The 12,553-nt window shown below is 39.4% G+C and overlaps 1 pseudogene; it reads right to left on the reverse strand.

Annotated features, from left to right (window-relative positions):
• Positions 1-4,062: 4,062 nt before the first annotated feature.
• Positions 4,063-4,768, reverse strand: LOC121759933 (annotated as a pseudogene).
• Between the last annotated feature and the right edge of the window lie 7,785 nt (positions 4,769-12,553).

The following is a 12,553-nucleotide window of genomic DNA, read 5'->3' on the forward strand; positions in this document are numbered from 1 at the left end:
ATATAAATCAAACGCATGATGAAGTTAAACAAATCCAACAAAACTCGACAATCTTATTTTTGTTACCACTTGACTATTGATCTTGAAGCACACCAATAACATAAATAAATTAATCGTGATAAATGTATATATCAATACATATTCATTGAGTAACAATAAGAATGCATTGAAAACAAATATAGTGACACTCGATGATGAAGTGTGATCATGTTATTTTCCGCTCAACTCTCCAGAATTATTTTTGTTAATTCAATGGAAAAGCATAATAAGTAAAATAGACGAGGGTGAAGTAGTGCCACAGCCCCAGTTGAATAGATGGCCCGCTGCTCTCGTTCCGCTCCTGCCGCGCTCTGTTACTTCCGATGATGTAACCGGGGGTAAAACTGTTGCCGACGCCATAACTACTTCCGCTGCCCGATGCACCGCTCATACCGGCGCGTCTACCTGTTGCTGATCCTCTGCTGCTGCGGCTGCCTCCTCTGGCACGAGCAGCGGCAGAGGTGAGGAGGAGACAGATGATAGTAAGGGCGAAAACAAACTTGATGTTGCGATGCATTTTGTTGTATGATTTGTCAAATAAGAACCGTATATTTCTGAATACACGTTAATAGGGGATTAACGTGATCGATCTTCCCCTGCAGAAATATACGGTTCTTCTTTGGCAAAGATCACAAATACACCAATAAAGAGAGAGAGAGTTGGGGACGAAAAAAGTAATTATATTTTCTTTTATAGAAGGCTCCATACACATTGGCGTACATAATATGTGGAGATACAAGGAATTAAATTAACCAAATATGATTATTATTCTACACCAATTAAATTAACCAAATATGATTGTAAAGTTATTAGATTTTCTTTATTACTTAAAATATTGACATGTTTTATAAAAGATAAATTGTTGAATAAGTCAAATTCTGATCAGTCCAATACTTATTAAAATATAAAAAATAAATCACAAAAGAAGATATTTTGCAATCACTACTACATCTTTCCCTTTTCTCCAGCCAATTACGCACTGATGTGACAATTAGTTTAAAATGCGTTTATCCATATGATTTATAGTGTCTACCACATCAGCGCTCAATTCGTTAAAAAGGGAAGGATGAGATTGCAAAAAATTTCATTTTGATTTTATTTTTCAAATTTTAAAAAGTTTGGAAAATGGACCCAAGCGCAATGTAATTCTTCTATCGCATTAAAAATGAAACATTTTATTTTTCGGATTATCCCATTAAAAATGAAATGTTTTTTAAAATGGAAACAACTCTATCTGTATCTTTTCATCTTTCTTACTTTACTCTCTCTTCATTAACTCACAAAACAATATTAAATAAGATCTCATGACAATTTCCAAATATTGCATATTAAATAGGATGGATGGAGTAATATTTAATGTATTACGTGGTGGTGTAGTGATCTCACTGACATGTAAATCAACGTAATGGCCATAATTATATTACTTATATTCCATATTTCAATTGCATAATATTATCACGGGTATTACGCATTGATTAGATTATGTAGCGTGATTCTCAGGACGTGATTAAATGATTCTCTACGTCCCACAATAATTGTAACTCTTTTCCATTTTGATCCGTCCCATAATAATTATCACACTTCATTTTCACCACAAATGGTAAGCAAATCATGTTTTTCATTAACTCACTTCACTCACATTTTATTATAAAAATAATATAAAAATGTGGATCTCACATTTCACTAACTTTTCCAACCAACTTTTCTTTATATTCCTTAAAACTCGTGCTAACACTAAAAGTGACTATTATTATGGAACAAAGGGATTATTAGATATGTATCTTCAATATTATTATAGCATTATGAGTATCATTCTAAAAAATGATTAATTTATGTGACCATCTGATACGCTCGGATTTTGCACCATTTTAAGGCCATTTTTTGGTCCGTTTTGAGTGTCAAAGTGCATTACATGTCCATTATTTGCATAATTTATCCATTTTTGTATTTTGACGTGTTTTGTGATAAATGTGCAAAATAGAACTGAAAAATGCCATAAAAACGTCAAATCTGGAAGCTGGAACTGAAGCGCAACCCAACCGCCCGCTGGACCTATGCCAGCGGTCGGTGCAACGAGTCCAGAGAGTTCTGGAGCTGTCCAGCCGCCGGCTGGGCCCTTGCCAGCTGCCGCTGGGCCTGGTCGCGCACTATAGCCTCTATTCAAACTCATTTTCCAGCGATTTTGATGTCTGATCAGGGAGTGCTACATACCATTCTCTTCATCTTTGAAAGAGCTTCATGTTGGTACCTAGATCATCTCAAACAGAGTTTTGTGGAGAAAGTTATGATCGTTCTACTAAAGTCGCACAAAGTTGTCAAGTGCATAATTTTATGCGAAAATTCAAGGAAGGAAAGAAGACATTATCGTGTGAAACCAAATCTTTTCCTTAACCTATGGGGCACGAAAATTCCTTAATAATATTACTTGGAGGAAACCTTTTTATCAAATTTAAATCATTTTCAAGCCTATACATACCCCATAACCTAGTTTAAATCCTTTTCAAGCTTATAAATACCCCATAACCTAATTCATAATATTCACCCCATCCATAGCCCCCAAGAGGGAGCCTCCAAGGCTCCTCCCTCTCTACTCCATATTTTAATTCTTCCATCATTCTTGGAGCTTGAAGCAAGGTAAGAGGAGCATGGAGACTTCAAGATTCAACCTTTGGTTTTGTTTGTTTATATCATGTCTCGTACTTTAATTATTGTTTTAGTTCATCTGTCTATGGATTACTAAACAATAGAATTTTGAGGTTTGATACTAATTAATTTTTATGTAGTTCTTTTTATGTTTAATGTTCAGAACTCGTTCCACTTGATTTTTCTTGAACTTGTGTTCGACTAATTGACCGTTACTTTGATTATTGTCAATCTTTGATCGGTGATAGCTTTGACTGGTTTATATTATATGTTAATACAATAATTGTGACATGAGTATTGATGCATGATAGGGATAAATCGTGGTAAAACTTGAATCGAATGAACGTACAACTAATTAGAATAACAAAGGAGTTAGTGAAATCATTATCCTTGAATTTCCTCTGTTTGTCTGATTCTATTTTATTTGTTTTATGCTTTTGCTTTATTAATTTTATTTAGTTTCCAATCCAAAACTTAGTTTCTCTAGATAGTATTTGGCGCTTAGTACATGATAGTCAGTTGCAATTTTATTCCCTGAGTTCGATATCCCAATACTGACCTTTAGATAAACTATTTCTGGCTTGTATACTTGCAAGTAATTATAGTGCTAATAAAATGTGCATCACCATCACTATTCAATTCATTTTTAGCATTGTTTTGTTTAGCTTAAATTTAATATTTTGAAAAATACTATTAGCATATACGCTCTCCGTCCATCTGTAATAGAGGCATTTATTTTTTATACGGAATTTAAGAAAAAATATGTTAAGTGAGTTAAGTAAATGAATAATAAAATAAAAAATGACAAAGGTAGAAAGATGAAAAGAGAATAAATTAAGAGAAAGTAAAGTAAAAGAGAAAAAAATTGTTTTTTGCCAAAAAAATAATACGACTCAGCTACAATAGAACAACTTAAAAAGGAATACGACTCAGCTATAGAAAGATGGAGGGAGTATTATTTTATAAAATTAAGTCTAATTCAAATACCAGCCTTTAATTATAAATAAACAAATAACATAATATTATATTTGCCAATTTTTATTTTACCAAGTAAATATTATTATATAAAGTGGTTATTTTTATAAGACAAACGAAATTATATTCAATAATCTTTGTCAATTTTTCTAGCGTAGTTAAATTAATTCGAACTTGAAATTGCAAAATATAAGTAATACTTTTTCATATTAAAATCCATGGCTAATAAAATATTTCGACCGATCTATATTAACTATTGATGACAGTACTTATTTAATATTGTATAGGTATTGAAAATCACCATTTTTTTTTTGTAAAACACCAAAATATACAAAAAATAACAAGAAGTTCAATACACTCAGTATTATAATTTCACATTATTTATGAGTTCAATATCATTTCACAATTTTATCAATAATTGAAACATGATCATGTAATTAACCAGAGATGTCAATAGCCTTCACTTCAGGCTTCTTGACTTCCTCCTTTGGCACTGTCACCGTGAGCACCCCATTCTACATCGCCGCCTTCACCCTGCTCCAGCTTGGCATTCTCCGGCAGCCTAAAGCGGCGGAGGAACTTGCCGCTGCTCCTCTCCACGCGGTGCCACTTGTCATTCTTCTGCTCCTGCTCCTGCTCCTGCTCCTTGCTTCTATCCCCACTAATTTGCAGAATGCCACCATCTTCAACCTCAACCTTAACTTCCTCTTTCTTGAAACCAGGAACATCCACCTTCAACACATGCCCCTTCGCTGTCTCCTTCCAGTCGACATTAGCGCTTCCCATCTCAGCACCGGAGGAGGCGAGTTCGTTCCCAGCCACCGATCCCAGGCCTATTCCCTGGCCCCAGGAGATCGTTTTCGACACCACACGAAAGCCTTCAGCAATATTAGTAAGGTGGAAAGTAGTTTTCCCTGGCTCAACAACACGAAAACGATTCGAGAAATTCGCTAGATATGCCCCTTTCACCACATTATAGTGGAATTTATACATAAGTGTTATGCTTCCTTCCCCTCCGATTTCAACATCGATGCCAAATGAATGGCAGCAATCAGTTAAGGTGACACAGTAGGTACGGAAGTAGGTGAAATGAATGGGGCCATCTGTAGAAATTGAGTATTAGGGATAATTCTTGTATATTTATACTAACATTGGTACACTGTTAATATAGGCCTAATGAGAGCTATACAAGGTAAGATTAATTATGGTAGAACCGTGTATAATATCCCTAATTGGTGTGATTGATTTCCCCTAATCTTCTCCCTTGATTCTATGTAATCTTTGCTTCAATTGTTGACACACTTGAATTTTATATGGTTTTAGAGGGTGGTTTTGTATGAATTTGATCATATTTCATCTATTATTAGGCGTGTTTACATCTACTTCTCTATTATGTTAGTATATTGACCATTTTGTTAAGAATGTGTAGAAAAAGGTGCAAAATAGGTGGATGTGCAGCAGCCTTAGTTTGAGACAATTTTACTGGAGATTTTGAAGTCCAATCAACCCCCAATGCACATCATTCTCTTCGTCTTCGAAAGAGCTTCGCGTGGGTATCTTAAACGCCTCAATCGGAGCCCCGTAGAAGAAGTTATGGCCGTTTTACGAACACTGTGTTGTCCAGAAAATCTCACGCGGCCGGGTGAATTATTACCCTGTAAATTCACCCGGCCGGGTGACGCAAATTGAGCAGAATCTGGTCGAAAATCATCACCCAGCCGGGTGAATTTTACCCTTTATAATTCCACCCGGCCGGGTAAGTTGTTTTGACGTATTTTTATGCCAAAAATGCGATTTTTGAAGGGGATTAAGAGGAGAAGAAGCCTAGGGTTCATTCCACACCACACCTAACGCCTCCTACACTCACACACCACCCCAAGCACACCTTTGAGAGAGAGAATTGAAGATTGAAGACTTCCAATCGGGAGATTGAAGTCACTTATCCATCGATTGATCTCACAGGAGTCTTACTATCTTTACTTCATGTATTTGTTGAATTCATTTGTTTTGAACATGGTTTTCTCTATAAACATGAGTAGATAAACATCTCTTGTAGAATTCTTGGTGATGATGCACTGATTTCATAGTTTTTATCCGATTGATTTTGTTCTTGCCTTGCTCTTGTAGTTATTTGATTATTCTTGGGTTTATTCCTTTCAATTGCTTGATCACCACTTGATTGTGTAGGATTAATTAGATTAATCGGGAGATGAAATAATTAATCCGGAAAGAAGAATAATTCACACCTTAATACAATAGAACTCGAGAGAGTTGAGGTTTTGAGTGAGGTCATTGACCTAATCGAGCTTTTGGGAGTTAGGAGTTTAGGATTAGAAGGGGACTTCGATCCTAGCACCTAATCTACAGGTTTCTCACATCGGGAGGGGGTTTAATCTATAATTGTGGTTGGCTTAGTAACTCTAGAGACACCAAAAGGTAAAGCAAATTGACTGGATAAGAGCTTGGAATTGTGCATCGGATCCTTGAGTTCTGCAATTTTCTCCATATTATCTTTTCACATCCTTTTTACACCGTGTTTCCTTGTTCTTAATTGTTACTTGCTTACTATATGCTTTTATTAGTTGTTAGAACAAGCCAATCTTTTCTTGATTGTCTAGATAGTAGTTGATTTTTGTTCGTGGTAGTTAAGTGATAGAAAATTGTCTCTGTGGGATACGATACTCTTGCTTACTAATTGCTACACTAGCCCCGTACACTTGCGGGTATCACTTGTGTTAAAATAAGTTGAGTCAATTGTGCAGGATATTTTGGGGATCTTCCTTCCAACACTCCCCCTCAAGTTAAGCGACGGGATTCCCGAAGTTTAACTTGCTCAACATTTCTTGAAAGATCTTGGCTGATACGGCTTTAGTCAGGATGTCTGCCAATTGATCTTCGGACTTCACATATGGGATTTCTATTATCTTTTCTTCAAGATTCTCCTTTATGAAGTGCCAATCAATTTCCACGTGTTTGGTTCTATCATGTTGCACCGGATTCTCTGAAATGCTGATTGCTGCCTTGTTGTCACAGAGTAATTTGCACGGTTTTTGCGATCCGAGGTTCAGCTCCTTCATCACCCTTCTAAGCCATAGAATCTCCGTGAGTCCACTTTTGATGCCTCGGAATTCAGCCTCTGCACTTGATAGAGCCACCACTTTCTGCTTCTTGCTCCTCCAAGTGACTAAATTTCCGCCCACAAATGTGAAGTATCCTCCTGTTGATCGTCTATCAACTGGGTTTCCGGCCCAATCTGCATCGGTGTATCCATGGATGTTAAGATGTCCATTTTTCCGGAACAGTACCCCATGTCCGGCCGTTCCCTTCAAGTAGCGCACTACTCTAAGTGTCGCCTCCCAGTGCTCCTCCTGTGGGTTATGCATAAACTGACTAAGTACCCCAACTGCGTATGCGATATCGGGTCGAGTGTGGGATAGGTAGATAAGCTTTCCCACAAGCCATTGGTACCTTCCTCGATCAGTTGATGCGGATCCTTTGATTATTTGGAGGCCATGATTCTGTACAATGGGAGTATCTGTCAGTCTGCACTCTAGCATCCCCATCTCCGTCAAGAGGTCGAGAACATATTTCCGTTGGCTAATGAAGATTCCTTTTCCGGATCTGAGAACCTCGATCCCAAGGAAATATTTAAGATCTCCTAGATTCTTCATTTCGAACTCTGCAGCCAAATGTCCCTTGAGATCGTCCATTTCTTCTGTATCATCCCCTATAATAATCATATCATCCACGTAGATTATAAGACAAGTGATCTTCTCTCCTCTCTGTTTGGTGAATAAGGTGTGATCTGAGTTACTCTGCTTGTATCCATAACGCTTCATTACGTCCGTGAATCTCCCGAACCAGACCCTCGGTGACTGCTTTAACCCATACAGAGTCTTCCTTAATTTGCACACTTTGTCTTGCCCAAAATCCTCTGTGAAGCCAGGTGGAGCGTCCATATAAATAGGATCCTTCAGTTCTCCATGAAGGAAGGCATTGGTGACGTCATACTGATGGAGTGGCCAGTCTTTGTTTGCTGCGATAGACAGCAATACACGTACTGTGTTCATCTTTGCAACGGGGGAGAATGTTTCAGAATAATCCACTCCCTGGGTCTGCGTGTATCCTTTTGCTACTAACCGCGCCTTGTATTGTTCAATACTCCCGTCTGGTCTTCGTTTAATTGTGAAGACCCATCTGCAGCCCACTGTATGTTTCCCATTGGGCAGAGGGCTTACTTCCCAAGTGCCATTCTGTTCCAGCGCTTTCATTTCGACTAGCATAGCTTCCCTCCAGTGCTTGATTCTGAAGGCCCTCTTCAAAGGTTCTAGGAATGTCTTCTTCACAGAGTGCTGCATGGAATGCCCGTGCCATTTTGGATATGTTGGCTTCGGCGAAGTTGGCCACTGAGTACCTACTTTTCCTTTCTCTGGGTTCCGGGGAGTATCTCTTGGGCGGAATTCCTCTCGTGCTCCGCGGCGGAAGCACATACTGCCCTGTATCCTGATCAATAGTAGTATCTTCCTCTTCTTCTTCTTCTGTACCAAGTGAGTCAGAAACAGTATCTGAAGTTTCATGATTCGGACTAGATATTACCTCGGATTCCATTACGGTTGGATCAGAGGAACGCGGCGGAAGCGTTGTCGGGGTCGTCCCTGTGGACGGGATCGGCTCAGGAACAGTGCCAGCTTGTTCTGTTAGGTCCGAATCGAAGTTACTTGGCACATACCACCGAAGGGAGTCATTTTCTCGGGTCTCCCCATGTCTCGCACTCTCCCCCTGAGTCCCAAGGTGGTAGTAGAATTCATTTTCAAGAAAGTTGCAGTTCATGGTGGTAATCACTCGTTTGGTTTTCGGGTCATAACACCTATAGCCTTTCTGTTTAATCTCATACCCCATGAAGACGCATTTAATGGCACACGGTGAAAATTTATTCCTTTCATGCTTGGGAACATGGACTTAAACTGAACACCCAAAAGTTTTAGGTGGTAAGGATAAGGTAGGGGGAATTTTGGTTAGGGTGGATAGGTGATCGAGAGGAGTTTTCGGTTTAGGGTTTTAGTGGGAAGTCAGTTAAGGAGGTAGAAGGATGTGACTACGGCTTCCGGCCAAAAAGATGGTGGTACTTTCGAGTCAAATAGGAGAGCCCGGGTCATTTCTAGGATGATTCGGTTCTTTCGTTCTGCCACCCCGTTTTGTTCTGTTGTGTGGGAGCAAGAGGTTTGGTGTACTAACCCATTTTCTTCAAAAAATTTTGTCATTGGAGTGTTTAAAAATTCCCCCCATTATCTGAACGAAGGATTTTGACAGATGTCTGAAATTGGGTTTGAACCATTTTGTAAAACAACACGAATTTATCATATACTTCAGATTTGTGTTACATGAAATAAACCCACATAGTTCTACTGCAATCGTCAATAAATATCACAAAATATTTAAATCCAAGCTTGTTCCTATAGGCACTGGGCCCCACACATCAGAATGAACCAAAGAGAAAACAGTCTCAACACGAGTATCATTAGGTTTAAATGAGTTTCGGTGACTCTTGGCCAAAACGCATGCTTCACAAGAAAAATCTTTAGGAACAAAAAGTTTAGGAAATAAGGATTTCAAATAACCCGGAGAGGTATGTCCCATCCGACGGTGCCAGAGCCAAGCATTTCGATCAGTGGACCCGTGAGCAAGCATCGCCGCACCATCTCGTCGAGCGATCTCGTCCACAAAGTAGAGCCTGCGACGTTCAGTGCCACGTCCAATAATCTTCCCCGTCCGGATATCCTGTAACATACAGAAGTTTGGATGCATCAGGAGTGAGCAGTTTAAATCCTTAGTCACATGACTTATAGACATCAATTTCTGAGACAATTTAGGCACATAGAGGCAATTGGGAATAAGTACGTTAGGAAAGATTTCTATAGTTCATGCCCTTCTACTGGTGTTACCCCTCCATTTGCAGTCTTAATATGTGATTTGGGTGTTTTATGAATTTCCCAAAAATCATTCATATCATATGACATAGTGTCGGTTGCCCCACAGTCAAAAATCCACCATGTCTCGTTACTAATTTTCCCATCCCGGGCTTCAAAAGCATATGAAAGATTTTCTAGGGGCGCAAATGAATTTTTGCAAATAATGGGGTTACTTATGCAATTACTAACAGGCTGGGGGTCAATTTTATAATTATCAACATGCTGGGGTTCAATAATGGTATATTTTCTGAAGTGGGGTTGAATTTCAGATTTTCTAAAACTTGGGGACTTAATAGCAGAATCGAGTTCAATGGGGTTAGGGCTTGCAAACCCTAACCTTTTACCTCCTGTCTCCCCGCTGTCTAGCCTGAATGAGGCGATCATCGCCTCTGCTGGTTTCCCTCCACCGCCGCTCTCGCTGCGTTTGCCGCCGTCGGTTAGAAGACCTCCGGTATCGGTTTTCCTTTCTTGAAAGGTTCTTGCCTCTCGCCCCCCTTCTGTCTGATTTCGGCCTCCGTTGTTTGTCCCGATAGCGACCTTCGCCTTTCCGGCCTTCTCCTCTTCCCACCACTCTGGATATCCCACTAATTGGAAGCAAGTCTCCTTTGTGTGTTTTTGCATTCCACAGTGGGAGCACCAAAGTTTGGATTTGTCCGGACGGTTGTTTCCCCGGCGGCTGGTGGTGTTGCGTTGCGTCGATGGTTGCCCTCTGTTCTGTGGTGGACGGTATTCGAGTGCCCCGAACCCAAATCCGACACCGATTATGTCTCACTCCCGACAGCGATGGAGGTCGATTCGGACGCCGGCGACATGATCTTGAGTCGAGCCGCCTCCCGTTTCACCCATCCGTACGCTACGTCGGCTGAGGGGTAGGGATCCTCTTTGAGGATCTCCCGTCGGATCCAGTCGTATTTCTCGTTTAATCCGGTAAGAAATTTGAACAATCTCAATTCGGCCTTGATGTCTCGGTACTGTGCTATCCCTTTATCGCAACAATTTACTGTTTTGTGTGGGCATCGATCAATGTCGATCCACAATCCGTGGAGTCTACTCCAGTATGCTTCCAATGTTAATTCTCCTTGTATAACTCTGCTCGCCTTGTCTCGCAGGTCGTATATGAGATACGAATCTGCCGAACTTGCAAAAGTTACGGCTAACGTGTCCCATAGTGCTTTCGCCGTTTGGTGATGCGCAAAGTCGGCGATGATGTTGGTTTCCATATTGTCGATAATCCAGGAGAAGACTATCAAGTCTATCTCCTCCCAATCGGTATACCCTTTCTCCCCCGGCTGTGGTGGAGGTGGGACATCAGATATATGGCGGTAGACTCCTCGGTCGCCTATGGATACCTTCATTAAACGCGCCCATAATGCATAGTTTGAGCCGTTTAGTTTGAAGGCTACGGTAACACTCTTGCTCGATCTTAATTTCTCGGCCACTGGTTCGACCGTCTCTGGTTTGTCTTCTGACATTTTGGCTGGTTATTGTTCTCGCCTTCTTGGTCGAGAAAGGTATAGGTTTGGGCTATGATGATAATTTCCTGAGCCCCTGCTCGGAGTCGGATGCCATGTAGAAATTGAGTATTAGGGATAATTCTTGTATATTTACACTAACATTGGTACACTGTTAATATAGGCCTAATGAGAGCTATACAAGGTAAGCTTAATTATGGTAGAACCGTGTATAATATCCCTAATTGGTGTGATTGATTTCCCCTAATCTTCTCCCTTGATTCTATGTAATCTTTGCTTCAATTGTGCAGGATATTTTGGGGATCTTCCTTCCAACACCATCAGATAAACTTGATTCCACCATACTCAAAACAGAATGAGGATAGTAAAATCTGTTGTCGGAAAGAGATATTGTTGCATATGCGTCGGAATGTAGCTTCGTAGGTTTCAAAGCCACCTGAATCATACCGACATGAATAAGCCCATCCCCGGTACAAATTTGATGTGCTCTTTTACGACACTTGGTGATGAGGGGAAAGGCTGCGCTCCCTTCATGTAATAAAACTTCTTTCTCAACGGTTTTGACTCTACAATCAGGGAAGAAGCAGCCACTACTGCTTCGCTCAAAAATATCTGAGGCTGAAGAAGGAGGAAGTTTCCAATCTTGAAGAGATTTTTCGAGATTTCGAGACAACATTTTTTACAAAAATTGGCTATGATTTATGCTACCTGAGCATCAATCTAACAGCATTTGAGACCTAAGTAAGTGAGCTAGAGAGAGTTGGAAAATGAAATGATTTGCTTATATGGAGCAGATACTATCTAGAGGTACTTAAATTAGGCCATTTTAAATTTCATGATCAATAATTGTGTCGAAACAATACATACACTTGTTAATTGAATATGTTGAATTTGAAGCAAATAATTGGAGAGCGCACTAAAACTAAAGAAAATGAAAAAAAGGTGCTACTAAGCTAGTGAGACTTTTTACAAAAGCGAAGTCTTGGTCATTCTATAAACTATAAATTTTCCATCATTAGCATGACAAGGAAAATCGTACTATCTAGGAAATTTCTACACAACATACATGAAGGAATAGAAGTACAGAACCAAATCAAAGAAAAAGACAAAAAAATAGAGGAAAATATACTCTTATTGTATATAATTAACCTAACTTAAATAGAATGAATGCATTATCCACGTATGTACCGTGTGCTACATAATATTAGAGTGAATCATATTGTCAAGTATTATTTTTATATTCAATAATCTCACTTTTTAGTGTAGAAAAAATTAAACATATTTTAAAATTTTCGAAATTAGACTACTTTTTCCCATGGCTGATGATATTATCAATGAAGCCAAAAGATACTCGGTATTGATCTCGTATAGCCCATAGTTACTGAAAATCACCATTTTTTTGATAAAATAAGAAATGACCGTAATTCATATACATGTTAGGAAAAGGGCAAAAGG

This window comes from Salvia splendens, chromosome 13 (genome assembly GCF_004379255.2).
Source record: "Salvia splendens isolate huo1 chromosome 13, SspV2, whole genome shotgun sequence".
Classification (NCBI taxonomy): domain Eukaryota; kingdom Viridiplantae; phylum Streptophyta; class Magnoliopsida; order Lamiales; family Lamiaceae; genus Salvia; species Salvia splendens.